This window comes from Silurus meridionalis, chromosome 1 (assembly GCF_014805685.1).
Source record: "Silurus meridionalis isolate SWU-2019-XX chromosome 1, ASM1480568v1, whole genome shotgun sequence".
Lineage (NCBI taxonomy): Eukaryota > Metazoa > Chordata > Actinopteri > Siluriformes > Siluridae > Silurus > Silurus meridionalis.
This window is the reverse complement of record NC_060884.1, coordinates 23898897-23911363: the sequence shown is the minus strand read 5'-3', so window position 1 is coordinate 23911363 and position 12467 is coordinate 23898897. Positions and strand designations below refer to the sequence as shown.

Genomic DNA, 12467 nt, shown 5'->3' with positions numbered 1-12467 from the left:
TGTAAAACTCTGATCAAGGATGATGAGAATACAGAAATCTCTTTGTGCTCAACCAGATATCCAAACATTGAAAGTTACGTTCACATCGTCTGCAAACCGAGAAATGTAAGAGTGTCGTGAATCACTCTGATATTGTATAGTTACAATGGTTTTACAAATCTTACAGATTCACACATTTCTGATTTGAATAAGAAATTAAGAGCAAGGATGGAACTGATAACTGAACAAGGTACACAGAATATGTAGGCAGGAAAAAAAATATTGTCCCAAGAACTTATCCTCACTAAATTTAACCACAGTAACTATTAAGAAAACTTTCTGGCCATTTTCAATTTTTTTATTTAATGGCGGTAAAGAAATGTATTAACATCTACACACACACAGGGGTGCAGTCAGTGTTCCAATTTATCCCAAAGGTGTTCAATAGGGTTCAGGTCAGAGGTCTATAGCAAGCCACTAAACATCTTTCACTCCAATCCATGTAACCCATATCTTCATGAAACTCGCTTTGTGTGGAATCTTTATGCTATCGCATCCAAAGACATCCTATCCAGTTAATGAGTAAGATTCACATACAGCTATATCATTATAGCTCTACATAAATGTATTTATGAATAATAATAATCAGAAATATCTATTTTTGTTATGTGAATATTTACCCACACATGACAGTATGTCATATGATATGTTAATCTAATATGTTTCATTATAAAAAAAATGCCATTGTTTATATAATGTGTGGCTCGGGTTTAATTAAAAAGGACAAGAATAGAGTAACATGACAACACGCATATCATTGCTGCCTGTTGATACCCGATATCTCCATACCCCCCTGTCCTCTACATATGCCTCTTTCAAAAAAACTACCTGCATGTCTTCCTTCACCACATCCATAAACCCCCTCCTTGGCCTTTCTCTTTTTCTCCTTTTTGGTGGCTCCATCCTCAGCATTCTTCTGTTGCTATACCCCATGTCTCTCCTCTGCACATGTCCAAACCATCTCAAACGGGCCTCTCTCACCTTGTCTCCAAAACGATCTACATGTGCTGTCCTTCTAATAAACATGTTTCTAATACTGTCCATCCTCGTCACTCCCATCTCAGCATCTTCAGCTCTGCAACCTCCAGCTCCACCTCCTGTCTTTTACTCAATGCCACTGTCTCTAAACCATACAACAAAGCAGGTCTCACTACAGTCCTTTCATTCTTGCAGATACCCTTCTATCACTCCTGCCACTCCACCCTGCCTGCGATATTTTTCTCACTTCTTTAACACACTCTCTTTTACTGTGCACTGTTGACCCCAGGTACCTAAACTCCTCCACCTTCACCACCTTTTCTCCCTGAAACCGCACCAGTCCACTGCCCTCCCTCTCATTCACACACGTCTTACTGCTACTGACTTTCATTCCGATTCTCTCCAGTGCGTACCTCCACCTCTCCAGGCTCTTCTCCACCTGCTCCCTACTCTCACCACAAATCACAATATCATCAGCAAACATCATAGTCCATGAAGACTCCTGTCTGACCTCGTCTGTCAACCACTGCAAACAGGAAAGGGCTCAGGGCAGATCCTTGATGCAGTCCAACCTGCACCTTAAACCAGTCTGTCGTTCCTACTGCACACTTTACTGCTGGCACACTGTACTCATACATGTCCTACACCACCCTTACATACTTCTCTGATACACTTGACTTCCTCATACAATACCACAACTCCTCTCTTTTGGCATCCTGTTGTACGCTTTATCTAAATCCACCTCTTCTCTCAGCCTGGCTTCCACTACTCTTTCTCATAACTTAACGGTGTGACTGATTACTTCATTCCCTTGTTGTTACTGCAGGTCTGCACATCTTTCTTATTTTTAAAGATCGGTACCAGCACACTCCTCCTCCATTCCTCAGGCACTTTCCAGAATCTTGTTAAACAATCTTGTTAAAAACTCCACTGCCATCTCTCCTAAACATCTCCACGCTTCTACTGGTATGTCATCTGGTCCAACTGACTTTCCACTCTTTATCCTCTTAATCGCTGCTCTCACTTCCTCCTTACTAATGTTATCCACTTCCTGCTTCACCATCTCCACACCATCCAACCTTCACTCTCTCTTATTTTCCCGGTAATCAGCTGCTCAAAATACTCCCTCCATCTTCTCAAGACACTCTCCTCACTATTCAACACATTTCCATTTCCATGCTTCCCAGCTTGGTCCCTCTGCCTGACCAATCGGTATAAATCCTTTTCTCCTTCCTTAGTGTCCAACTTCTTATCCAGCTCCTCATATGCCTTTTCCTTGGCTTTTGCCACATCCCTTTTCACCTGCTGCTGCATCTCCTTGTACTCCTGTCTACTTTTCTCATCTCTTAAAAGGCTTACATACTGTATGAAATATAGATCTCTACCCTTGTACACTTTACCTAGAAAGAAAATACTAAATAATCCTATGGTCTGATCAAAAATTTCATTCCAAGACAAAAGAATCCAAATTCATGCGACCAGTTCCTCTAAAACTGATTTTTATAGCTGCCTAATTAAAAAAAATGCATCTGTGGTGAAGAAAACACAGCCTCAGCGGATCTCACCCAGAACCGAGGCCAAGTTTCCAGACCGGTGGAATGACTCACCTAATAAATTAAGGCGACTCCAATAAACTCCAATAAATTCTTCATGGCTAGCAGCCAGTTGTCGAAATCCACAGCCAAAGACAAAATTCACTGCACTCACTTCCGCTTGACAAGCTTCCCTCATCTAATCATTATATTAATTATTATCATTATAATAACCTTCTGCCAGCCACTTGAATATTTAAAAAAAAAAACAAAAAAAAAAAAAACATTTATAGCTAGAATTCTGCACTCATCACAAAGGATTCTCCTGTTCACTAGCAGTTTTGTCCTCCAAAAATTTCAAGCTTTTTACTCTTTTACTATACTATTTTAAGCACAAATGACAGCAATTTGATTTCAATTCCAATTCCATTAAGATAATTGAGGTTAAACCTTTTCTTCAAGTGCATAGACAAAGGCGGGGAGACAAATTCTCACATTATCTAAGTCATTTGCAGAGGGAGAAAGGGGATCTCAAATCATATTTAAACAATAAGGCAATTCAAGTACATTAGGTCATTAACACATTTCTAAAGAGGCTAATCTGTCAAAGGAATGCAATTTAGCTACTGAAAAGTACTGCTTCTTTTACATATGGGAAAAACTCATTGCTGGGAAAAAAAAAATAATTTCTTTTGCTTTCTTGATCCAAGGTGATGTACATCGCTCTGTAACGCACACAGGCTAAGTGACCTTCGCACTAAGAGAATAGTGGCCTTGCCCATATGTCACTTATTTTAACAAACTTAAATGCTAGAAAGCACAAAAAAAGCAGTTTGACAGCTATTCTCTGCTTCCTCTGCTCCATGGTCCACAGTTCGACCCAGAGTTCGAGTTCCAGGAAGATTTTGGATGTTCAGTATGGGATTTCCTCCGGGACCCTAGGCTCCTTCAACCTCTCAAAAACAAGTTAGGAGTTGGATTGAATATTATGTGTCAGTATGGTGATGGACTGCTGTCCCATCCAGGGTGAGTTAGTTGTTACAAGATGTCTGCATAAATTAATAAGGACTGTGCATTGAATTGAGAGATGATATGAATTAGCTACAATGAACTACTCAGTTTTAGCAAGTAGAAAGCTAGCATATAAAAATAATAATAATAATAATAAATTATTTCTTAAATATGGAGACATATTAAATTAAGCCCAGAATAACTGAATGGGGAAACATTACAAGTGCAAAAAGTTTGTGATACAATTAGTTAATAAGTTAATATGCTGAATAGAAACGTAGAGCAGGTCTAGCTGAGGATCACAATAGCTAAAAGAGCAGGACACTGGTGATTAAAAATAATAATAGTAATAATAATAAGGTTAATTATTGGAGCAATACTGCTGGTTACTGACTTATTCCTGATAAAACATGCCAAGTGCTCTAAGAATGATCTAACTTGTAGACACACAAGGAAAACTGCTCATATCTTGAACCAGTCATGCTCTAACCACTAGACAATATTCAAAGCCTTTTCAATGGTATATTTTGTAACACACAACTTTTTCAATCATGTAAGCTGCAATTCACAAACTTGCAACTAGCTTGACAAATGTTTTTTCAAGCTTTCAGTGTAAATCTTTTACTCAATTTGTTGTGTTTTTTTATTTTTTTATATTTCTTTAACCATACCTTTTCCCCTTCACCCAATCATACACACACATTTTAGCTTCGCTCCAATTCATGGTAAAGAGAACACCTGTGGTATAAACACACTCGGCTGAAAAGGTAGCCCTGCTGACATCCAGTGAAATCACCTTCGCCTTTTACCTTGCACCTTTTACAGGATATAAATGGGAGTGACTCTCTTGGCTGCAAGAGGAGAAAATAAACGCAATGAGGGTTAAACACCACCACTAATGCGTTCTGATAAAGGGTTAGACGGCCATTAGAGGCAGGAGGTCCTCGGGGACTTTGCTAAGCTTTGGCCTTTATGTCAGTCAGAATACTTTTTGTTATCCCTTTCAAACCCGGATTTGCCCAGATCCCAAAGAGCAAGCTGTAATCTGGATGAGCAATCAGATAAATTTAGTAAGTGGGCATGTTGCAAGTGATTTACAAAGAATAATTGCGTGAATGAGGTCATAACAGAGGCAAAAAAAAGTGTAAATGAGATTTGAGTGTATATTAATTGTTTTCAATCATTGTGGCAAGATCTCAAAAGAGCCTCATGGAACTAAAACAGAAAGTCATGTATGAGGCTGATTAAAGACAAAGAGATGCTAGAAAATAAAAACTGCACAGAATTTTACATGAAACGAGAAAAAAAAACAGTGCCGACATGAGTGGGTTTGCTGTTCATAAACTCAATATGATCTGTTTAAATGCTGTAGATATTGGAGGTTTTACTCCTTGCAGCAAATATATCTAATTTAAAAACAGTCATCATTTTAAAAATCTTACTGATTTCTTCTCACACTGTACATGACCTCAATTTTAAAAAAATTCCATGTTTGATTATAGAAATTGTGATTATAGAAATACAATTTAACTGTATGTGTGTAGACAGACAAACAGAAATACTGGATTTATAGAAATAAATACCTTAACCAGGAAATAAATACCCTAACCAGAAAATAAATACCTTAACCAGGAAATTAATACCTTAACCAGGACATAAAAGGCCAACTTATAACTTATACATTTTGACAGCCTTGCTCATTATTAACACCTAGTGCCCATAGACCCAGTGCCCTATGTGACTTTCAAGCTCAGTAAATTGAAATGCATGTGAAATCAAATATCATTTGCATTTTCACCAGCAATGAAATGTAAAATCATCTTGTACTTGTACTGTGGGTGTTTTTACACATGCAAACTTTTAGTAAATCGGGTCCTCGAAATGCTGGTTTCAAAACAGATAAAGTAGGGCAATGTTAACTTTGGAATATTTGTGTCTGGATTTTAAAACAAAATGTGTGCCATGAACAGCAGTGCTAATTTACATCCTGTCAAAGGAATCCAGTTACAGTCCCATGGGAGATTTCCAGATGCATGGCTGGGGACTTGTTCGTTCTATACAACATGTTTACGGCACATCACAATGTCTGTCTGTGTGTGTGTGTGTGTGTGTGTGTGTGTATTGGCAGGTAATTGCATCCTGCCTGTCTGAGTGAGTAGCTCAAGCTTCTGCTGCCTCCTCCATTGATCTGAATGAGAAACTGGTGCATGTGGCACATTTATCACATCAACATCAGTGGTCCTTGCGGGAAGTTCTGAGTTGCCACAAATCAACCTACAAAATAAAACTCCGCCGAATGGACTATCAGCCACAGCCATCAACATGAAGGACAGCCCTCGAGTAAATAGGATTTGAAATCGCATGCAGCCTTTTTACACGGTGATACAAAAGCGGTGCAATCTCATAACTCTCATATCCGACCGCTAGTCTTCTGCCTGTTTAGTGCCCATCCCGTTCAGCCGCCCATTAACACCGCCATGCTCCCTATGCTACTAATATGGTAGAGGGAACAGACAGTATAGAACTCCTAAGTGACCTTTTCCAGTTTATCGCTCCCCCTTGAGTCTGTTTAATGGAAGAGAGTCATCCCCTTTTGCATTGCCTGACACAAATAAGATTTACTGTCCCAAAATAAAACTAATCCGAAGAGGACAGTGCATAATCAAGGCCTGATATTTCAAATAAACATTTTAATAACTTGATAACTGAGCTGGTCACATTAAATTGTATTTTACACCGAAGTGTACGTGTGATGTTATAAATACAAAAACAAAACTATTTACTGGCTGAATATAATAAAGAGAAAGATGTTAAAAGATCCACTAAATCCTACGTGGGACAAACGCTGTAGAATAAACGTTGGCTCAGTGTTCAATCGCAAAATCATCGGCTGGGCTTCGTGCCTGTGGGCAATGTGTTTACACACAAAAGCTCCTCAAAAAAAAAAGAAAGATCAAACTACGACGAGCTCCTGCGGCACACACTTTATCTGTGCTGGATAGCATTACAACTCAGTTTAATGGCTCGACAGAGACACATCACAAGCTAAATCACTTCAAGTGCCAGGGGCTGATCTCTCTCTCTCTCTCTCTCTCTCTCTCTCTCTCTCTCTCTCTCTCTCTCTCTCTTCCCCCCTTCCCTCCCTACCACAGTGAGATGACACACACTTCGTATCAGTCCAAAATCTCAATAAATAAATAAATAAAACAATCAGATTAATTTATCCATACTGCTTCCACTTAGCCAAACAGCAAGATGGTCCAATTGGAGCAAATATCAGTCCAAGATGGAGTAATAATTCTGTGCTAGGCTTCTAACCTCTAGGGTCATGTTCTCAGACCACTGAGATGCCAATAATTAAATAATTTATATAACCCAGTCACAGGGTTAGTTAGGTCATTTGAAATTTATTTTATAAAATGTTCACCGAAGTTGTAGCAAACTGATTGCCTTTAGATCCTGGAATTTGGTTTATATCTTGTTAAAACAATGATAACTACCCAGGCTTTTCTGCTGTAGTGTCAGAATAATAAAATATCCAAATGAGCAGTGAAATTTCTTACCTAGTTTGCACTTACAGCATTTTGGTGGAAGACAATTTTTCATGTATGCAACCAAGCAGTTAAGTGTTAAAAGACCTCACTTGTGGCAACTTGGTAGTGGTGGGATTTGAACTCATGACCTTTAAATCAGAAATGCACTGACCTACCACTTCCCTCTTTACCTTAACTACTACTTTACTTAGTTCAATTGGTGTGTTTTTGTGCGTCTCATGTGAGGAATCAGCTAGCGAGCATCAGACTTCAGACCATCAACTCTAACAGCTAAATACAAAGAGGCTAATATTAGCATTCCAAAGAGCATAAACCCGACTCCTGTCCCAATTAGAGCAGACAAACATAGTTAACAATAGCTATCAAACACTTCCTTAGATCATGACAAAGCTATATACCAGCTAAAGTATAAGTAGAAGATGCTCTTTTAGAACTTATGTGATGGGGTAGAGCATATGCAGCATTTGTGTAGCATGCATACACTGAGCAGCAAGCTGATCCATATACTGGAGTCTAAGAAATTAATGGAGACTCAATAAGTAAAAGTTGGCGCGGAAGTTAAGAAATGTCATGATACTCCACCTGGTTTAAATCTGTCTGCTGTCAATGAAATTGTCCACTTCAGCACTACACCCAGATCCTTTAAATCCTGTCCATCATAAAGACAGTCCTGTAGTCAATGCCAGTAAACAGCGGATACGCACACACACTCACAGCAGGTTTGGTTACAATGATCTAAATAGTAAGAATAATAAAACAGCTGCTCGTGTAACTCCTCTGACATCATGTGCAACATGAGTAATCATATGTTCATACAAGTGGAACTGCACAGTGTATTTATCCCATGTACTACTCTACGCATGTTTTGCCTACAATCAATATATTTTGTCCTGTTCCAAGTTTAATTTAGAAATAAAGAAACAGACGAGAGGAAAGACAACAGAGGTGAGCCGAGAAGAAACCGCAAGTTTAAAGCTAAGTTCAGTAATTTGCTAAACTGTATGAATAATGCATGAAATTAGTATTTGATTAAATATACTTCATTACTGTACGTAAGTAATTTTTGGCTACTTTCTTGTTTTACTGAGTATAAAAGATATTAACATTTACTCTCTATTAAACTACATTTATGATTCGATATACAGACGCTCTCCAACTTACGGACAAGTTACGTTCTGAACGACCATTCGTACCATGAATTTGTTCCTAATCTCCTAATAATGTAACAGCTATAAATTCAATCCAATAATCAATAAAATATACAAAAAAATCGAAATACTGTATACAATATTTTGTATTCAGTAATTACAATTAAATTAAAAAAAAACTTTACTCGCCCTAGTCCAGTGCGAATCATGTAGACTCGTTACAGTGGACGACTAGCTTGCGGCGGCTCTCCTCAGTTTTGAATTTTTCAACTCTGAACAAATTAAAATTTGAGGACAGATTTGTTCATGTCTGTGAAAGTTTGTAAAGTGAATGTCCGTAAAGCAGGGAGCGGCTGTAAGTACTTTTTACTCCACAGGTACTCAACACCTCAGCGTACCACTCCTCACGCTTTCCAAACTGTTACTTGAGCAGTGAGTACCATTTATCCAAAACTGATAGGAAGTCATATGTAATAGGCAACTTGCAGTTTAATGAAGCAGATAGAAGAACAAAAGTCTGATGTCTGGTAAGGTCCGGTGGGGAACACAACCAGAGCCAGTGCAATTTCCGATCTCATTTATCCACTCTTTCATACTGGCTTTCACAGCTCAGCTTTTTGGATTTGGAATAATCCCAATTGGCTTCCTCTGGCTTGACAGGATTCTTTGAAAAATACAAAAAATAAATGGTCTCTAAATTTGGACACGAGGCAGTTCGAAAGACAGTCATGATGTCACTACCATGGAAGCATTTACACAGCTGTCATTAATAATAAGATAAACAAGATTAGAAAAAGCTAATACACTATGACAGTGGAAGTTTGTGGACACCGGACTAAGATTTATATGTGCTTTCTAAAAATCACATTCCATTTTAGTCCCATTTGCTGTTATAATAACTTCCCAACTTCTGGGAAGATGTTTCACTAGATTCTGGAGTGTGTTTGTGAAAAATTGTTTATTCATTTATGGACATAAACATTGGAACACCTGACTTTTCCTGCCATATGTGGTTCATTACCAGGCTGATACCACAAAGTCAGAGACACACATTTGTATAAATGTCTTTGCATTTAAATTTTCCCTTCTCCTAAACTAGCAGATCCAAACCTGTTCCACCATGACAGTGTGCACAAAACAAGCTGAATGAAGATAGAGATTTAGTGGTGAACCGTTATGTGTTTTTTTACTTTTACTTAATTCTTATTAGTCCTTTTTTTTTTTTAACACTTGTCAAGTATCTGTCCTTTATTAGCTAATTATGGTTTTGGGAAACGTTTAGTTTGCTACATGTAACTCATTCATTAGGGCTGCACAAGCCAGTGCACTCTTTAGTGCCGGTCCCGAGCCCAGATAAATAGGGAGTGTTGCTTTGGAAGGGCATCCGGCGTAAAACATGTGCCAAATCAATATGCGGATCACAAACCTGAATTCCATACCGGGTCGGTAGAGGCCTGGGTTACTTTGCTACACGTGTAATACCCTACTTTTTACTACATACAGTTCAGAAACAATATGCTGCTCCTCACCACTTTGCTACATCACTTGTATTTTAAGGTCCTCTCATGGTTTGTCTGTGACACTAGAAAACACAAAAGTGTACATTGTGAATTCAAGAATGTGAATTCAAGAATAAATACTAGATGTCTTAAATTATTAAAATGGACAGACAGACAGACAGACAGACACATCGTTATTGAATAACACAATACAGGTACACAGCAATGAAATGCAACTCTCATTGATCTCATTAAAATATATTTCTCATTGTCATTAATCAGTCATTTTACATTTAATACTTAAATATATTGCATATTTGAAAGTATGAACCTTTGTACTTTTATTAATGTAGAACGGAGTGATTTTACTTTTACTGGAGGCATATTTAAGCAGACGATTTACACGTTTACTCAAGTACACAAATAGTGTTCTTTATCCACCACTGTATATATATTACAGAGAAATATATAAAATATTGATTTTAAACTAAGACCAGCGAGTGTTTCCCCCTCGAGGGTGTTTTCTTTTACCGAGCTCATTTTCTGCTCTTTGATCTCTTAAAGACTGGAAAGAGCCACTTTCAATATTTCACTGCTTCATTCCATTCAGTACATTACAGGCTTTCTCGCATTAGTCATTTGTAGCCTCATGTGGCAAGACACTGGCCTTGGTCCAAGTTTTTCCCTTTACTCAACGCCTCAAATGAATGACAAAGCTTGCACACGCTGGCTTTTATCTCTTCACCGGATCAGTGATGTGCACCTGTTATAAAGCTTGCATATTGCAGTTGCTATTACTTTAAACAAATATGTTTAAAAAAAAAAATGTATCTGGTAGATTTGAAAACATGGAAACCCCCATTGGAAGAAATCCAGACAGAATATTTTTACTAGGTTTTTACATGGTGTGTGTATTTGACAAATTTTAGCTACAACAAGAAAGAAAACAAGATGATTGAAAATTAATATGGGTCAGGACTCTTTATTGCATGTTGCACTGATTTATAGTGATGGGCATAAGTATTCATACACACCACAGTTTTTTCTATTTATATCAGAGTTACAAACTAAAATTTAAGCTGAGACTTAACTAGGGTGGTGGTGGTGGTGATGATTATCAAAAAGATAGCAATTACATAAATATTCAACCCTAGTGCTATGAAAACAGTAAATTAGTTCTGGTGCAACCAGTTACAAGTCACGTGACCAGATCTAATTATAAACACACCTGTTCCTGGAAGGCCGCAGAGGTTGCTAGAGAACATATCAAGTGGTTGCTAGAGAACTACTTAAAAAGTCCTTAACAGGAATCTATCAACACATACATTGTAAGCTTTGAAAGGTCTTAACCTGGGTTTAAGCATTAAATGCAAGACTAACACACTAAATATTAAAAATGCGGTATGACCGTTACATAGACAAGACAGAGAAAGGAAAAGCCAGTAACCTGGTATAAAGAACATTAGTCAAAGGAGCAACCAAGAGGCGAAGGATACCTCAGAAAGAACTAGCGATCGATATAAAAAACAAAAATAAAAAAAACCATTAGATTCAGCAAATAATGGAAGGATAAGTGCTCTGCCTTGATGAGACCTAAGGTAAACATTTTGTTCTTGGCACAAAAAGTTATGTTTGGCAAAAACCCAACACTGCTCAACATTCCGACAACACCATTCACACAGGTGAAGCATGCTGGTGGTAGCAACATGCTTAGTGTTATCTTTGGCCACTTGTTTGCTTGCCGAACTACTATCTTCATTCCCTTTAAATTGACAAAGCAGCTTACAATTAAGTTGGCGCCATGAAAATTCTAGCAAAGGTTCATGATCATGTCAATGGTTTATTAACGATTAAAAAAAAAAAAGAAGCCGTTTTGTAAAAAAAAAAAAAAAAAAAAAAAAAGTTCACACTCTGGACAAACTGTGTGATTCACAGCTCAAAGGCAAAAAGCATTTAAACACATTATAATAGCATTTAATCCAATGACAAAGGATAAAATGCAATTACATGAAGCTACCTAAACAAATCCATGGTAGAAGTCTGCCGTGCACCTCGGCACCACTGCAGAATAAGAAACCTTCCGACAAGCAAAAGAAAGCATTCCAGTCTTTCAGGTTTCAGCTCAGATCCACCTCAACCCTGACCAGGATTAAGCAGTTAATGAAGATAAATAGATAAATAAAAAATATATATATATTTATTTTAAGTGTCTGGAATGTTTTTTGTCTGTTTGATTTAAACTGATTAAAAAGTAAAATGGTCACTAATTTGCTATAATATATGTCTGTTGTGATAAAGGAAAAATCTGAAACATTTAGAAAATCATTGAAACTCTCAGGTTTGAGATTATTTCATCCACATGGCAGAAAGACAGACAGAGTAACAACAGGAGGGCAGGCGGTGAGCACGAGAGCTGGCAGCGCTCAGAGGAAACACCAATCTCCTGCCAATTGGCTGATTTGGGTCAGTAGGTAATCGCACTACAGGATCACCAGGAGCTCAATCACAGATCATCACTAAAGGCCATGTGAGCCACAAGCATGTTATCAGAGTCAAGGATGAACAGTGCAGGAGAGAAACAAACGAATCCAAAAAAAAAAAAAAAAAAAAAAAAAAATAAAACGAGTGCTCATGCTAACATACATACACACAAGAACTGTATCTAAAGCCAGTCTAATGCCTTTCTGATTTCAGACACAGTTCTCC

General features: G+C 37.8%; 1 protein-coding gene across 5 annotated transcripts in view; it reads right to left on the bottom strand.

The window, feature by feature from the left end:
* The window catches only part of LOC124382710 (LIM domain containing preferred translocation partner in lipoma), a 199930-nt gene that overhangs the window by 160559 nt on the left and 26904 nt on the right, over positions 1 to 12467 (bottom strand). The window lies entirely within an intron of this gene.